Consider the following 14,516-nt stretch of genomic DNA (forward strand, 5'->3'; position numbering starts at 1 on the left):
GAATGAAGACTGTATTTGTAGTGTTTTTGCTCATGGACAGAATGACCAAAGGCTAGGCACTGTTAAAGATTCAAAGCTAAATTTAAAGAGACGCCAGGCAAGCCTGATGCTTTTTCTCTACGAAACTCCCCCTCGCTCGGTCTGTAGCTCTTTTCCTTTTCTTTGCATCTTCCGTCAAGGGTTTTCGCTGCTTCTTCACTGGCTCTGCCATTATACACACGTTTGCAACAATCGCTAGAATTTTGTTAGCATGCCTCTGTGCTGTATGCAGGATGTAAACTGATCCTGCTTCGGTCAGCAGGTAGGATACTCCGAACTTGCAAGTGGGACATTCTTCTTACAGGCAGTAAGGGCGGGCGAGAGTCTTCATTCGCCTTGTGAAATGAGTCATTTACCATATACCAACTTACAAAGATTAACACGAAAACATTGCCTGGTGTTCCTTTTAAAGACTGTTGGAAATAATTGTCAAATGTTGTATGAAGACATTGCAGACACTGAATATAAACATTATCTGCATGGATAGCTTATGAACCATTACGCCTCTATGCACATCCAACCCACCACTGTACTCTCCTAGGAATTGGCAGTGTACAGATGGGGCTAAAAGCAAATAATGTGCTGGTAGCGGTCAATTCTGTGGCAGTGAGGTGTGAAGGTGCATAGAGATTTCTTTGGCACTGGCCTGCTGATCCAATCAGCAGATAAGTATAAGTGTATATGTACTTTGTACTCTTTTGATCCTGTGAGGGAAATTTGGTCTCTGCATTTATCCCAATTAGGGAAAAACACTCGCCACACAGTGAGGTGAAGCACACACTAATCCTGGTGCAGTGAGCTGCCTGCAACAACAGCGGCGCTTGGGGAGCAGTGAGGGGTTAGGTGCCTTGCTCAAGGGCACTTCAGCCATGCCTACTGGTCAACCCTCCGGTTACAAGTCCGACGAAGCGCTAACCAGCAGCCCCCCCCCACCACCAGAGATATGTCTCTTGGTGACTGTGCTTTCACAGAGGAGGACCTCTGCACAATAGATTACACAAACTGACTCTGCTCTCCTTTCCTTCAGATGACTGAGGATGAACTAGTGTATACCTTTACACTTATGTATGTGCCTAAAGTCCTTCCTGGAACTTCCATCATGAGGCTGAATAGTGCAGCTGTTGATATCAGATGCCATTATCAAAGGTAAAAGCTGTTGCCAAAACTGTTGGAAGCTCCACACAACTCCACACTAATCAACTAGTTGTATGAAAGGGCATTTACATTCAGAATAGCGGCAGTACGGTGTACATTTTAGGACATCCTCAGCTGTCAGACTCAGGTGTCAGACATCAGATGAAAAGGCATCAGCTCTCAGGAAAACTGCTGTCAAGTTTACGGAATTACACAGTCATGTCTCAGACATCAGATGAAAAGGAGTCAGGTCTCAGGAAAAGCGGAGTCAGATGAAAAGTTCTCAGATGAAAAGTTATCAGAGTCATGTTATCAGTGTCAGGTTTCAGACATCAGATAAAAAGGAGTCATGTCTCAGGAAAAGCGGAGGCTACATCTTGCAACCGTGTCTGTCCTACAAATTCTGGGGGTTTTGTGTGTCTTACACCGGTGTGTTGCAATCTGCTAACTAAGTTGCTGAATTGTATCATGTCCAAATTGTCTGTCAGACCAGACAATTCCAGTCTTCCAGACCAGTTACTATATGTCTTGTTTGGAAATGTCTGGAATCATTATTAAATAAAAAATAACCAGCAGAGGGCACTGCCAGCACTGGCCTTGGGAGTCCTTTGGACAACCTAAAGACCTTTTCTGAGATCTTTACATGATCGATTGAGTCCCATGTTCCGTGCCAAATGCTTTTTTGTTTTTTTTTGGTCTTGGCTTGGCTTTGAAGTCTTCCTTAAACTTAAATCCTGCTAAGCAAAATGTGTTCCTGTTGCCTTCAAAAAAATCTTAGATTCCAACAAAACTAATCTGTACCTATACTTAGTGGTTAAAGTGGAATTTGGCAGGTGGGGGAGCCCTAAAATCCAGTGTTGGTGCAACAGGGAAAAATCACTCACCGTTGGACAACATATCGCGGTGAAGCAATACTTTTTGGGCAAGAATTGCTAGCTTCTTGGTCACTGTGCACACAAAAAATTAACTCACCATTTAATATAACAATATTATCGCTCTATATGCCCCCCCCCCCACACACACACACACACACTTTAACCCCTGCCTATACTGATACATGGCTCAAAATGAATTGCTCCTGATCAGATGCATTAGGCATGTTCAGGTGTGCCAGTGACTGCAAAGAAAGATGGAGTGGGATTCAGGAGCCAAAAACTAACTAGAGTCTTGTTCCGTTACCATGAACAATTAGACAAAAGCTCTTGTCTGTTTTGAACAACCTTCTTAATGTCTCATTGCTTTCATTCTCTTGTCAGCATAAATTGAACAAATGGTATTATTGGGTGTTAATATTAACTCAAGAATCTTCCATTCAGAAGTCATGGGGTGCCCCAGAATTCTATCAGAATAGACAGAATAATAAAATATGAATAGAAAAGTGTTCATAGACTTTGGATGCTAATGTTGAACCTCTAATGTTTCCAGATATAGCTACATTTTGAACCTCCAATGTTTCCAGATATAGGTATTTATCCTGAACACATTTGTTTCAGGATTAGCCATGGCAGTTAACCGTAAATATTTCTCACTGTGTTGGTTCACGCAAAACTAACTGGTGTATTTTGATTCTTTGTCACTCATTTAACTAAATGGCTAAAATAAATGAATACCAATTAAATCTGACAGGAATCCATGTCCTAACTCAATCCACTGAGAACATTCATCTCTGTTCCAACAGGAAACAGTGCACCACAAGTGATCATTAAAAATGCCAAGGGAGATCAGTCTGTTAATAATTGCTGAGTAAAAACAAAATGGCTGCCTATTGTCTAGTTGTGGTAGGGGTTTTTTGAGCCTGTGGAGGGGAGATGGCCTTCACAGAGTCCCTGTCATACACACATGTTGAGTCATTGTGATTATAAACTGGCCAAATGGAATGTGGGTTTAGCAAACTGTCAATGTCTCAGTATGTATTTATAACTAACAGGAACCACAACAGCGTAAAGACATTTTATCAAAAAGACACGTGAATTGATGTTTGCCAGCCAAAAGGAGATGGTTTATGTTTCTTTTAGAGAAACATGAACATCCTTGTGTTCCTGGAATGATCAAGAAATTAGTCAAATGGCAAGGGAATGTTTTCAGCTAATTAGTCACATTAATCAATTAATCCTTTCCAATATCATACCCAGTGGAATCATACACAACACACACACACACACACACACACACACACACACACACACACACACACTCACACACTCAGACAGCTTAAAGCTGCTGTGCTGTTCCACTGGCTGTGGAGTGTGATGCTAATGATGGTAATTAATGGGCCCTGACAGCACAATCTGCTGCTCATTGTTTCCCTATTGGAGGATCTGTTGCTCACATTGGGCAGGCTGGAGGCGAGAGGGGGGGGCTGCGTCTAGGGACAGTGTTGCAAATCTCAAGGAAAGGGATCCAGGGGGAAGACAGTGGGGAGGGAGGGGGGCAGAGGAGGTGGGAGCAGATTTGGATGTTGGCCTGGTCTGGGTTGGATTGGGGGAGCTGGGTGGGGTGGGGTACTTAAGGACCTCACTGAGCCACTTCTGCCCAGGCTGATCTCTTGGGTGCGGATTAGCTTCATTAGGACTCGACACCATTGCCGTCAAATGCAACTGTCAGACCTGCTGTCAAAGAACAGAGGGTGCGACATGTCAGTCCAGTGCTGTGTCCCCTAATGCCACCCAGGTCCCTGTGGTGTGGGGACCCCTTAGCCATGGCCCCTAGAGAGACCACTAGGTGCTAAACACAGATGAGATGAGAAGTACATCATTAGACCTGACTGCTGCTCTTATATGGCACTTTTCTTCTTCTTGTCAGCTGGTGTTAACAATGGTCAGAGGTACACACTGTGCTTTCCTTTGCCTGTGAAACCTCTGCTGGTTTGTCATGCATTGACACAGAAAGGCATTATGCGGGATTAATAATAAATTATGCAATGCCAATTAACCCCAATACGCATAAAACATGGGAGTGGTTGGTTACAGGAATACATTGCATGATTTGAGACACATTTCTCTTCATGTTCTTTACCATTGAAGCTGTTTTGTTGTCTTTTCTGGAGTTACAAAAGAGGAGCAAGACACTAATATCAACATGGCCAGGGAATGGAGGACCAAGGATCCCAAAACAAATGGACATGGCCTCTAAATTGTACGTTTGTATAAAAGTGCCTGTTCATTTTGTTCATTCCTAATAAAAAGCAGGTTGCACTTTTGAGACACTGTACTCTCAGCTCCAGTTTTGAACACACAGAGGATCCACTCAGCTCAGGTCTGAGCACAGAACAGAAGCCAAGTATCCGTGCAGCTCAGCTGGGCTTTGGGCTTTGTGGTCCCCATGCCAGGCACAAAAAGCTGGGCTGAGACCAGCTTCTGCAGCCTCCAAGTGGGACGCTAAGAAACAATGCAGCCATTAAAAGTACAAACAGATTAGTGTGGTTTTAAGCAGACAACCATGTGGGGATATCAGGCCCCTGGAAGGCCACAGCAGGTGGATGGAAGGCTGAAAGACAGGCTGGGCACATCTGTCCAACCTACTACTGGTCAAGGAAGGTAGGGGGGACATGGCAATGTCCCCCATCCTCATCCAACCCCTGGATTCTTTGTTCTTGTTATTCATTAAAATCAGAAATGGATCCCCTGAATAACAAATGTGAATGTCGCAGTTCTAAGCTCCTTATCAGTAACGCAGACGTATATTGGGGACAAACCCATGTGACCTGAGTTGGTCAATTTTGCTAAGATTGGAGGAACGAATGGAAACAGAGTGACAACCATACTGATATACAGTAGAATTATTTGTCAATTAATTACATTGACAAGTAATGAAATACTAATATTAGAAAAACTGCTTTAGTTTCACAGAGGGTGAATGTTGCTGATGAAAATGTCAGTGTGAGGCTTCCCTCTGCAATTTTCCCAGGAGAAAGAAAATCATTGAAAGCGTAAGACTGGAGTCCCTTGTTTTCTAAGAGTTTCGATAAGAAAGCGAAAGCCTCTTAGCGGATATGTCGTGTTTGGTTTTGGTTTACTCGATCAGCAGTGTTTGCTGTTTTAAATCTCTCCTTTGTTGTCCATCTCGAGAGGCCTAATGACTTCTTTGAACTAGGGACATCCACACATGCACATTTGTGCTGGTCTCCACAGTGTATCCCAGGGCAGTCACATGCTAAAGAATCACTCCCACATCAGCTCACACGCCGTCTGGTCTCAACAAGCAGAGTTTCTCACAGATCTGTCCAGATACACATCCCAGTCTTGGGCTACATGGGCCCATCTGCTGGACACTTTCATAGAGGCCCCCTCACATTGGTCAGCCGTAGACATATTTTCATGTGTTTAGTAAAGGAAAATGAAATGTTATAACATTATAAAAGAAATTAGACTGCAGCCAATTAACCCAGTCACATCCATATAGACAAATCTGCTGTGGGCAGTCAAGGAAATCCTTTCTCTAGTGATTTCCAGCTACTGACATGTTTTCATGACATGCAATGTAAACTTTTACAAATGAAATGGTACTTTATGGATGGATATTTTATTGCACTTCTCAAAACAGCTATGGCAGCACACTTCAATAGAAGGCAAGTCCTAGTGGATCTCACATGACTTAAAGACATAAAGCCATTAAATTGGCAAATTTGGACGAGAGTGATTTCAATGTGTGACAGTAATGATTCCAACAGCAATAGTTCAGAAACATTCTGTAACTGGGAACTGCAGCCTGAAGCCACAGGGGTCTGAAGGCATGTAGCAGCTCTGGCACTATGGCCCTGGCAGAATGCCTTCACAGCATGGAGCCCATTTTGGGTTCTGTTGCTACTAAGAGTCTCATTAGGATGAGCCCAGGCTAGCCAGAGCCTGTGAGCCATGGTGAAAGAGGGATCATATCGGACCCACCACAGCACAGAGGGACCTCCCTACCGAGGAGCAAACACTGCTACAAATGGCAGAGCCAGGCAGACAATGCCGGAGTGAAAGGAGCTAAATTAGCTTGAGGCTAACGCCAGTTTAGCAACACCTGTATTAATGTGCTAGCACGGCGGGGTGTGAAGCAGACAAGCTCTAATCTCTGGAAAACCCCAAACTGCCACTCCTACCAAATCAGTATTTGCATATTGCCCCCTACCCACCACCACCCCCTTTTGGAAAAAAGTTACCAACCTGGAGAAGGCCATTTCCCCCCCCCCTCTCTTTCTTCTTCTCTCGAGGATGGTGGGGGTTTCTTATGCGGTCACTCTTACTCTCACTGCCTGGGTGGTTCAGTGATTATCTGATACCCATGTTGATGAGTGTGAGCGGTGTGTGTGTGCAAGGGATTAGAGAGCATTAACGCCTATGCGTGCCGGTGTGGACACACCACATTCCCCCGCTGTTACAATCAGGTCTAATTTGAGGGGTGGAGTAGACAGGGAGCTCTATTAGCCTCGCTATGTTTGCTCAGGAATCAGCCTCAGCTCGGACTCCGCAATCTCAGGCGGCTATTTTGTCTCTTTTGTGGGACGCTGTGTGTGCGGACGCCGAGAGGGCGAGGGAGAGCCCGGAGGCGTGAGGTGGGAACAGTGCGGTGGAATGTTGCTGTCCAAGGGCCCTGGGGCCCGGAGGATGTTCACAAAGCTAATCTTATTCGACAACAAAGCGCATGGATCAAAGATGGACATGTAAGTTCTCAAGTGGCCCGGGCAAGAATAGACAGAGCTGGACCACACTCAGTCAGACGGCCCTCCATGCTGGCCACTGTTAGCATGTTCTCTCACAAAGGGGAGCAACACAATGCTAAGTGTCTGTGCTTCTTCAATACCACAAAGAGCACCAAGACTATGCTACACAACTGTTTACAACTTATGACATTACTGACACCATATGCCATTCCTACTGTCATATGTCAACCTGACAACATATCCTACAGTTGTAAGTAAATGATGTACAAGTTAAGATACACTTTTTATGCAGTATCTCCCAAAATTATTCTGAAAATCATACGAGTATAAGAATTTGAATTGTCCTTTAATCTCTCTCATGGGCACGTCAAATGGTGGTCCATTTCACATGATTTGCAATGTTCTGTTCTTCTAGATGTCTAGCAGCTGTCAGGATATGTGGCTTTCTGTGTGACCAATGCTGTACTCCACAATTACCACGCCAAATTAATTCCAAACTGAAAACCAAACACTGCTTTAAAGCCCTAAACCATTTTATTTCTTCTTTGATGACCAGTAAAGGCAGAAGGGTCACATGGGGGACATGGCCCAATAAACTGCTGGTTAAGGACTGGGCGAATTGGCATGGATTGCAGACGGTGCAGCTGTGGATGTCTGCTAAGATTCACAGGACATGTAGCTTGTGAAACTGTCTGAACTCACTTATGTGGCAGTGCTGGACTGTGAGCAGTTTCTCACTTTATTGGTTACTCAGTGCTGTTTCTGAAGCCATGATACTGTGAGGTAAACTGGAATATTGGTTTAGATATTCTCAGTTCCACAGGGCTGGTGATCTCTGATATTTTTTACTTCTCTTTTCCTCCCATGATCCTGCATGTTTATAAGCAAATTGTGCAGTAGGCTTATACACTAATACTGTAATGGTGATGTGACCGCAGACAGAATAACCAAGACTTTAGTTGAATGAATGTTGATTTCCCTCTGCATATTCCTTTAATAACTCACATCACTTACACAAACACATAATCCACATGCACAAAATATATTATGTGGGTTATGTGTGTATGTTATATGAGTTTTTGTAATTTATGCACATTACTTTGTGGACATCTAATGTGGATGATCAGTTGCACGTAAATACAACATAATAATTTAATGCAGCATTTTGGTTTTCAATTCCAATGAAGTACTCTTAGTTAAATGTACATGAAATGTAGATGTCACTTTAACATAATTGTGTTATACAGCTTGAGGCATGTGCTGAGAGTAAATATTTAGAATGGACTCTGGTCTCTTACCCTTGAAATCCAGAGTTCTCGCAAGAGCACAATTTGAATTTGCTCAGCGAGTCATTCTGACATTCAGTACTAATGTTCATTAACTATGCCCTTGTAGGCGAGCTGCACCAATCACATCTGTGTATCTGATGTAGGCGGGCCAGAGGCGAGCTAAACAGATGACGACAGCACTGCAACGTCGAAGTCCGGAATCAGTCACTAAACATTGGTCGTAGTGTTATCCAATTGCATCAAAGTCAGGAATCAGTCAAACATTGGTCGTAGTGTTTTCCAATTGCATGCAGTGATATTTTCAAATGCATGCTTGGGGCCGCCCCTTGAGTTGGGACATTTTCATTACTCGTAGCTAGGCCCTTAATCTGTCGGATTTGGGTCTGGATTTCCAGGCTACTGGTCTCTAAGAATAACTGACTTTCACAAAAAAAACTTTCAAAACTTTTAAAACTTTTAAACTGAGAGCTGCTTAATGACTATTTGTTCTTGCAAAAGCTTATGGGATCATAAAGAAGTGGTGGCAGCAATAGTTCCAGGGAGGGACTCCATTTGATAATTTGCCTTCCTGGTTACTTAGGTGCTTTCATCTTCATGATTCTGTTGGACAAATTCATTGCTGGCAAAATATGTTTGTTCAACATAATAACATTTTGATTTAGAGAGTAATTCCATGTTTTGTAGTTTTGTAATTGGGAGAACCTGTTTTCACTGCTGAACATCTTTGTACAACCACAAATCAGAAAAACTGGAACATTGTGTAAAATGCAAATAAAAACAGAATGTGATAATATACAAGTTTTGTAAACCCATATTTAACAGCAAAAAGGACATAGACAACATATCAAATGTTGAAAATGCAAATTTGGACTATTTCATGGAAAATATATTGCAAGTCATTGCACAATATTTTTGTATATTAAGAGAATGTGTGCTCATTTTAGTAAATTGTGGTCTCATTTTACTATATTGTGTGCACAATTTAGTATACTGTGTGCGAGCTCTCGTTTTACTAAATTGTGGTCTCATTTTATCAGATTGTGCTCTTAATGTAGTAAATCGTCCACACATTTTACTATATCGTCTGCACAATTTACTAAATTGTGTGCTCATTTTACAAAAACGTGCACACAATTTAGTAAAATGTGCGCATGATTTACTAAATTGAGAGCCCAATTTAGTAAAATGAGCATACTATTTAGTAACATGAGCGCATGTTTTCTGGATAAACCCCAAAAAATATCTTGCAATGACCCCTCCAGGGTTCCGTAATGTCAGAAACATGTTTCAGAAAAAGTTGGGACAGGGAATGTTTACCTCTGTGCTGCTTCACCATTTAACAAAATATTGTACATTTCTAGGAACTGAGGAGACCAGTTGCTAGAGTATACAGAATGAACTCCCCAAATACTTCACAGTTCCATGTTAAGAAGCATTAAAATGACATTGTTTCATCATTTGTCCACACAGGTTTACACAGAATGATGAACCCATACATCTTTACTTCTAGGAGACTCTGCCTCATACCCAATCATATTGCCTGTTACCCAAATAAGTTGTGAAACATTCCTCTTTTTTCATCATTACGCAACTTTTCTAGCATTTTGTTAACCCCATCCCAACTTTTTTGAAATGTGTTGCTGGTATCAAATTCAAAATAAACATACATCTTCCATTAAATAGTCAAATTTGTCATTTTCAACATCTGATGTTGTCTGTGTGTCCTTTTTGCAGCTAAATATACGTTTACGAGATTTGCAGAATATTACGTTCTGTTTTAATTCGCATTTTACACAACATCTCAACTTTTTCTGATTTGGGGTTGTACTTGTACTTGAACTCTGAGCCACTAAACATGACACTGATGTATTTTGTCAACAAAATTTGACGTGACAACAAATGTGTCACAGAACTCTACAGAAACACCTAAAGCCTTGAGCACATGTGTGTTTTATTCTTTTACTCATACAGTCTCATCATCAGTACACCTCAGAACAGGGTGATCTCCCTCTGATGTAATTCCTCTCCATAATGACATCACCCTTAATTTATAGCCTCAGGCTGTGCTTTCATATGAGGATCCATAATGAGCCTCTGACACTCTCTCTCTCTCTCTTTTTCTCTCTCTCTCTCTCTCTCTCTCATTGATGTGGACACATTGTCCCAACCTGGCCTCAGCCTTGACTCTCTGACGCATCACTGGCCGGGCTACCTCCCCGCGGAGCAGCAGTGCTAGACGCTACAGTTTAGCATCAGTTTGATTTTAAGTGAGGATCGGATCAGATGTCAGGGGCAATCCCCCCGGGCCCTGGCCCTGCCAAATACCCCTCTGTGCCAATTAGCCGTAAGACAGAGAGACAGTGTGGCTGGTACACATGCTACCCCAGCTCCAGAGATGGTGAGTCTGCTAGGGTCGGGGGGCTAATGGCTAATCAGAAGGGGCTTTAAGCTCCTTATCAGGCTGGGACTGGGGAGATCTCAGCTGGGAATTGCCCTGTTGCTTTCCCCCTTGCCTTGTCTTTGGTGGGGCAACACAAGAGCCAATAAAGTGTGCTGAGTGATCTGTGTGGCTGTGTTCCGGTGATCTGTGGCGGGTCCCTGTGGAGATCGGACTGCCAGTGTGCCAGAGACGAGTGCGATGTCTTTGATAGGCAATCAGGCTCCAGGCTGGGAAGCAAAATGGTGACAAAACTGCTGTCAGGATCCATGTGAAAGTGAAAGTGATGCTGCACAATGTCACCGCTTGCCTTTTCAAAACAAAATCACTGCATTTAAATTGGAAATGAAACACAGTGAAGCACTTTAGAGTTGCTCGACAAAAGGCATAATATATCATGAAAAAAAAAGGATACATGAAAAAGACTTTTAAAAAATGTATGTATACAAATATGTGCATATAATAGGTGCAATTTAGCATTTATTGGAGTGATGAAAATGCTCTGACACTACACTATACAGTCTGTATCAAATGTCAGTTATAATCCTCACACAGTGATCCTGTGAAATATCCTCGAAATGTCGGGGTGAAGGAACAATCGTGTGGTCATTAGGGTTTAAATAACCCTGTCAAGAGCTGGGATCCTTTGCCATGAGCGATAGCGTTCGCGCTCGCCCGCTGGCCCTCGGAGTCTGCTCCTCTGATGCTGACGTTATTGATCACTCAATTTATGGCTCTGCGGGCGTTGCTCTGACGGCTCCTCTGTCTCTGCTGTCATCGGCCTTTGAGCGGAGAGGCCCGGGCGGGCCGGCCCAGGGGTGTGTGGGGACGACACGGGGCTCAGCGGGGTCACCCGCCGTCTGTTGCTGCCGCTTCAGATGTGTTTATGTGTGTGTGTGTGTGTGTGTGTGTGTGTGTGTGTGTGTTTGGTGAGGAGGTGGGTAGAGGTGGGGGTTGTCATTTGTGAACCACGTATAGAACGTCCATGTGTGTATGTGTGTGTGTTTGTCTGTATATGTGGGCGTGCATTTGTGTGTGTGTGTGTGTGTGTGTGTGTGTGTGTGTGTGTGTGTGTATGTGCATGTGTGTGGATATATGTGTCTGTGCATAGTTGTGTCTGTGGGCGTAAAATAGGGGGAGGCAGGTGGTGAGTTGACGTGCTCGGAATGGGCCGTATGATGGTTTTGAGCAGCGGTGTGTGAGTGTGTGTGTGTTTGTGAGTGTGAGTGTGTGTATGTGTCCATGGAGGGGAGGGGGCTGATGGGTGTGGAATGGAGGAGAAGGCGGTGGCGTTGGGTGTGCATGTATGGTGTGTGTGTGTGTGTGTGTGTGTGGGTGGGTGTGTGGGGAGTTTCATCCCACTACCCCCCCCCAATCCGGAATAGAGTGTCCCACTCACCCTCCACACCCACCCAACTGTTTGGCATTCAACTGTGTCCTCCTCTCTCCCTCCCTCTCTCTCTCCCTCTCTCTCTCTCTCTCTCTCTCCCTTTCTCCCCATTCAGGATGCATTGTTAACAAAACAGTTTACAAACCTCGGCTGGTACATTATCCCCCATGCCTCGGTGGGGATTGATTTAGGCAAATGGATTCAATGAGGGGTGTGGCTGTGTCTCCTTAACAAAGCGCCACATGGGCCTGCTCTGAATATTCCCTTTCTGTGCCATTTAGCCCCTTCTCCATACATTAAACGCCAATTATACCCCTTCTGTCCACGCTGGGTCCTAGTTAGAGAAGCGGCTATGATCTCCCTGCATATGCATGGATGACACATCCTTATGGAGCCGTGCAATGTATTTAAAGCCTTATGAGTGGAATGCTTGACTTTCATAAAGGCCAGAGGTGGCCGGTGACCATAAACGTGCCGATTTTTTACGGTTAGGCCCGATATATGAAATCAGAATTGAATGGGCTGAATGAGGAGGCAAGGGCCCCGTGCTGTCTGAGGCCTAATGAAATGGAGACGGGCTGGAGAACGCTGGGCTGTTATTAAAAAAAGAAAGAATCCCGAGGAGAAATTGTTGAGGAAATATAAGGATTGAAGAGCATTAGTGTGCTGCAAGACAGCCACCAAGTCACACACAGCAAATCAACTCTGCTCAACCATAGAAAATGCCCGTAAAACTTTCAAACAGGTGTTTTATACATATCTGTCTTTAAAGAGTGCCTCCGTGTAATTGTTGAGTTTCACAGCGCCACAAAGCCCTCACACTGCTCCTGTCTCTTGCAGACACACTTCAGCTCGTCCCCAGTTTTCTATTCCGTTCCGTTTTTATGACGCTCTCTCTTTTTTCTTGACTGCATCTTCTTTCTGGGGTTCCTCTTTCACCTAAACCTGTCAACAATGGGCTGACTCTTTTCTCTCTCTCTCTCTCTCTCTCTCTCTCTCTCTCTCTCTCTCTCTCTCTTTTTCTTTCTGTCCTCTTTTTTGCTGGAGATGGGCAGGACAGGAGACTGGTGCTGAGCAGAGGTTAAACTGAGCATCGCATCCTGATAAATCACCTCCTAATGAGCCCCGTATTGTGCTCGCCATTGTCCCAGCGCTCTCTCTCTCTGCTACCTTCTGCCTGTTAAGCTGACAGGAATAATGAACTGGCTGCTTTGAACTCTCGCCACAATATTGACTGGTTGCACACAGCAGATGTCTCTGGCCAAAGCAACTGGTAAAAGCACATTAGGTTAACAAAGGGGCCCTTTTCTGTCGGGTGGGTGTGCCGGGGTGGGGACATGGGGGGGGGGGGGGCTCGCGGTAGTCAACACTTGGATGGGGAGCTTCATTTTAAAACAATCCGTTTGTCAAACGCACCATTGAGTCTGCAAGAGGCTTTGTGAGAGTCGGGCTGAAGAGTTGGCCAGGAGTCAGACATTTGCCCAGAAGTCTCTCGCTTGGTGTCCTGTCAAAAAATAACCTCACTTGCTCCCATTTGTTTGTAGGGATCATCATGGGACAGTTGTAGTGAACTGAAACTGAACTGAACTGAAAGTTTCTTACATCTGTGATCTTTATCTGGCCCTGTGCATTTAAGGCATCAAATGTGCATGTGAATTTATATTCCATTCTGTCTCCGATTGTGAGCACAATTCAACTCAACACTCATATATTTCTTCTTTCTTCATCATTTTGCATTCATCATTACATTATCATTATTGGTGAATAATAGTAATGGGTTCTGCACGGTGAATGGACGATTTGAAGTGTGACAGTACTAATAGGCCAGTAATAAGGCGTGACTAACCACCCTCTGCAGCACCAGCCTGGACACAGGCTGAGGCCGAAAGCTGGAGAAAGGTACGGCAGGGGAACACTGATTAGCATATAATTGCTCCCATTGTATTTGACATGGGGAATTAGCGGCCTGCTAGGTGGTGGCTCGATGGCCATTCAGTCTGCTGGGATGACGTAAAGCATGAGCACGGAAACATATGCACGCATACACACACACAAACACACACACACACACAAACACGTGCAAGCTCTCTATCTCTCTCTTTCTCTATCTCTCTCTCTATTTCTCTCTCTCACACACACACACAAACACACAAACACATACATGCACATTCACTTTCATAAAATATACACAAAATCACATTGCATGGCTCTAACATAGTGTCTGTTAAAGTCTGCTATTTCATTGCATTGGAATAAAACCCATGGGACAAAACAATGTTAAATGGAAACCTTCAGAGTGTCTTATGATGCTAATTACCCTACGCCCAATGACATGTCTGAATGACTGCTGTCTCCTTCAAATTTTGTTTTTAGACGTAAGACTGCTGCCTTTTATCAAATAAAAATCGCCACTAAACCTCATGCACTCTGAAATAAGAGGTCATAGTACATAGTACTCAGCGAGACTGTCCTGCAGCAAAAGGTCCAAGTATTCAGCATGTGTTGCTTTTCCAGCAGCTAAACACAACGGGGTGGGTAGGTTTTACGGGCAAATGTGAACATTATTCTCTTAGACCAGCCTGC

This window comes from Alosa sapidissima, chromosome 14 (assembly GCF_018492685.1).
Source record: "Alosa sapidissima isolate fAloSap1 chromosome 14, fAloSap1.pri, whole genome shotgun sequence".
Classification (NCBI taxonomy): Eukaryota; Metazoa; Chordata; class Actinopteri; order Clupeiformes; family Clupeidae; genus Alosa; species Alosa sapidissima.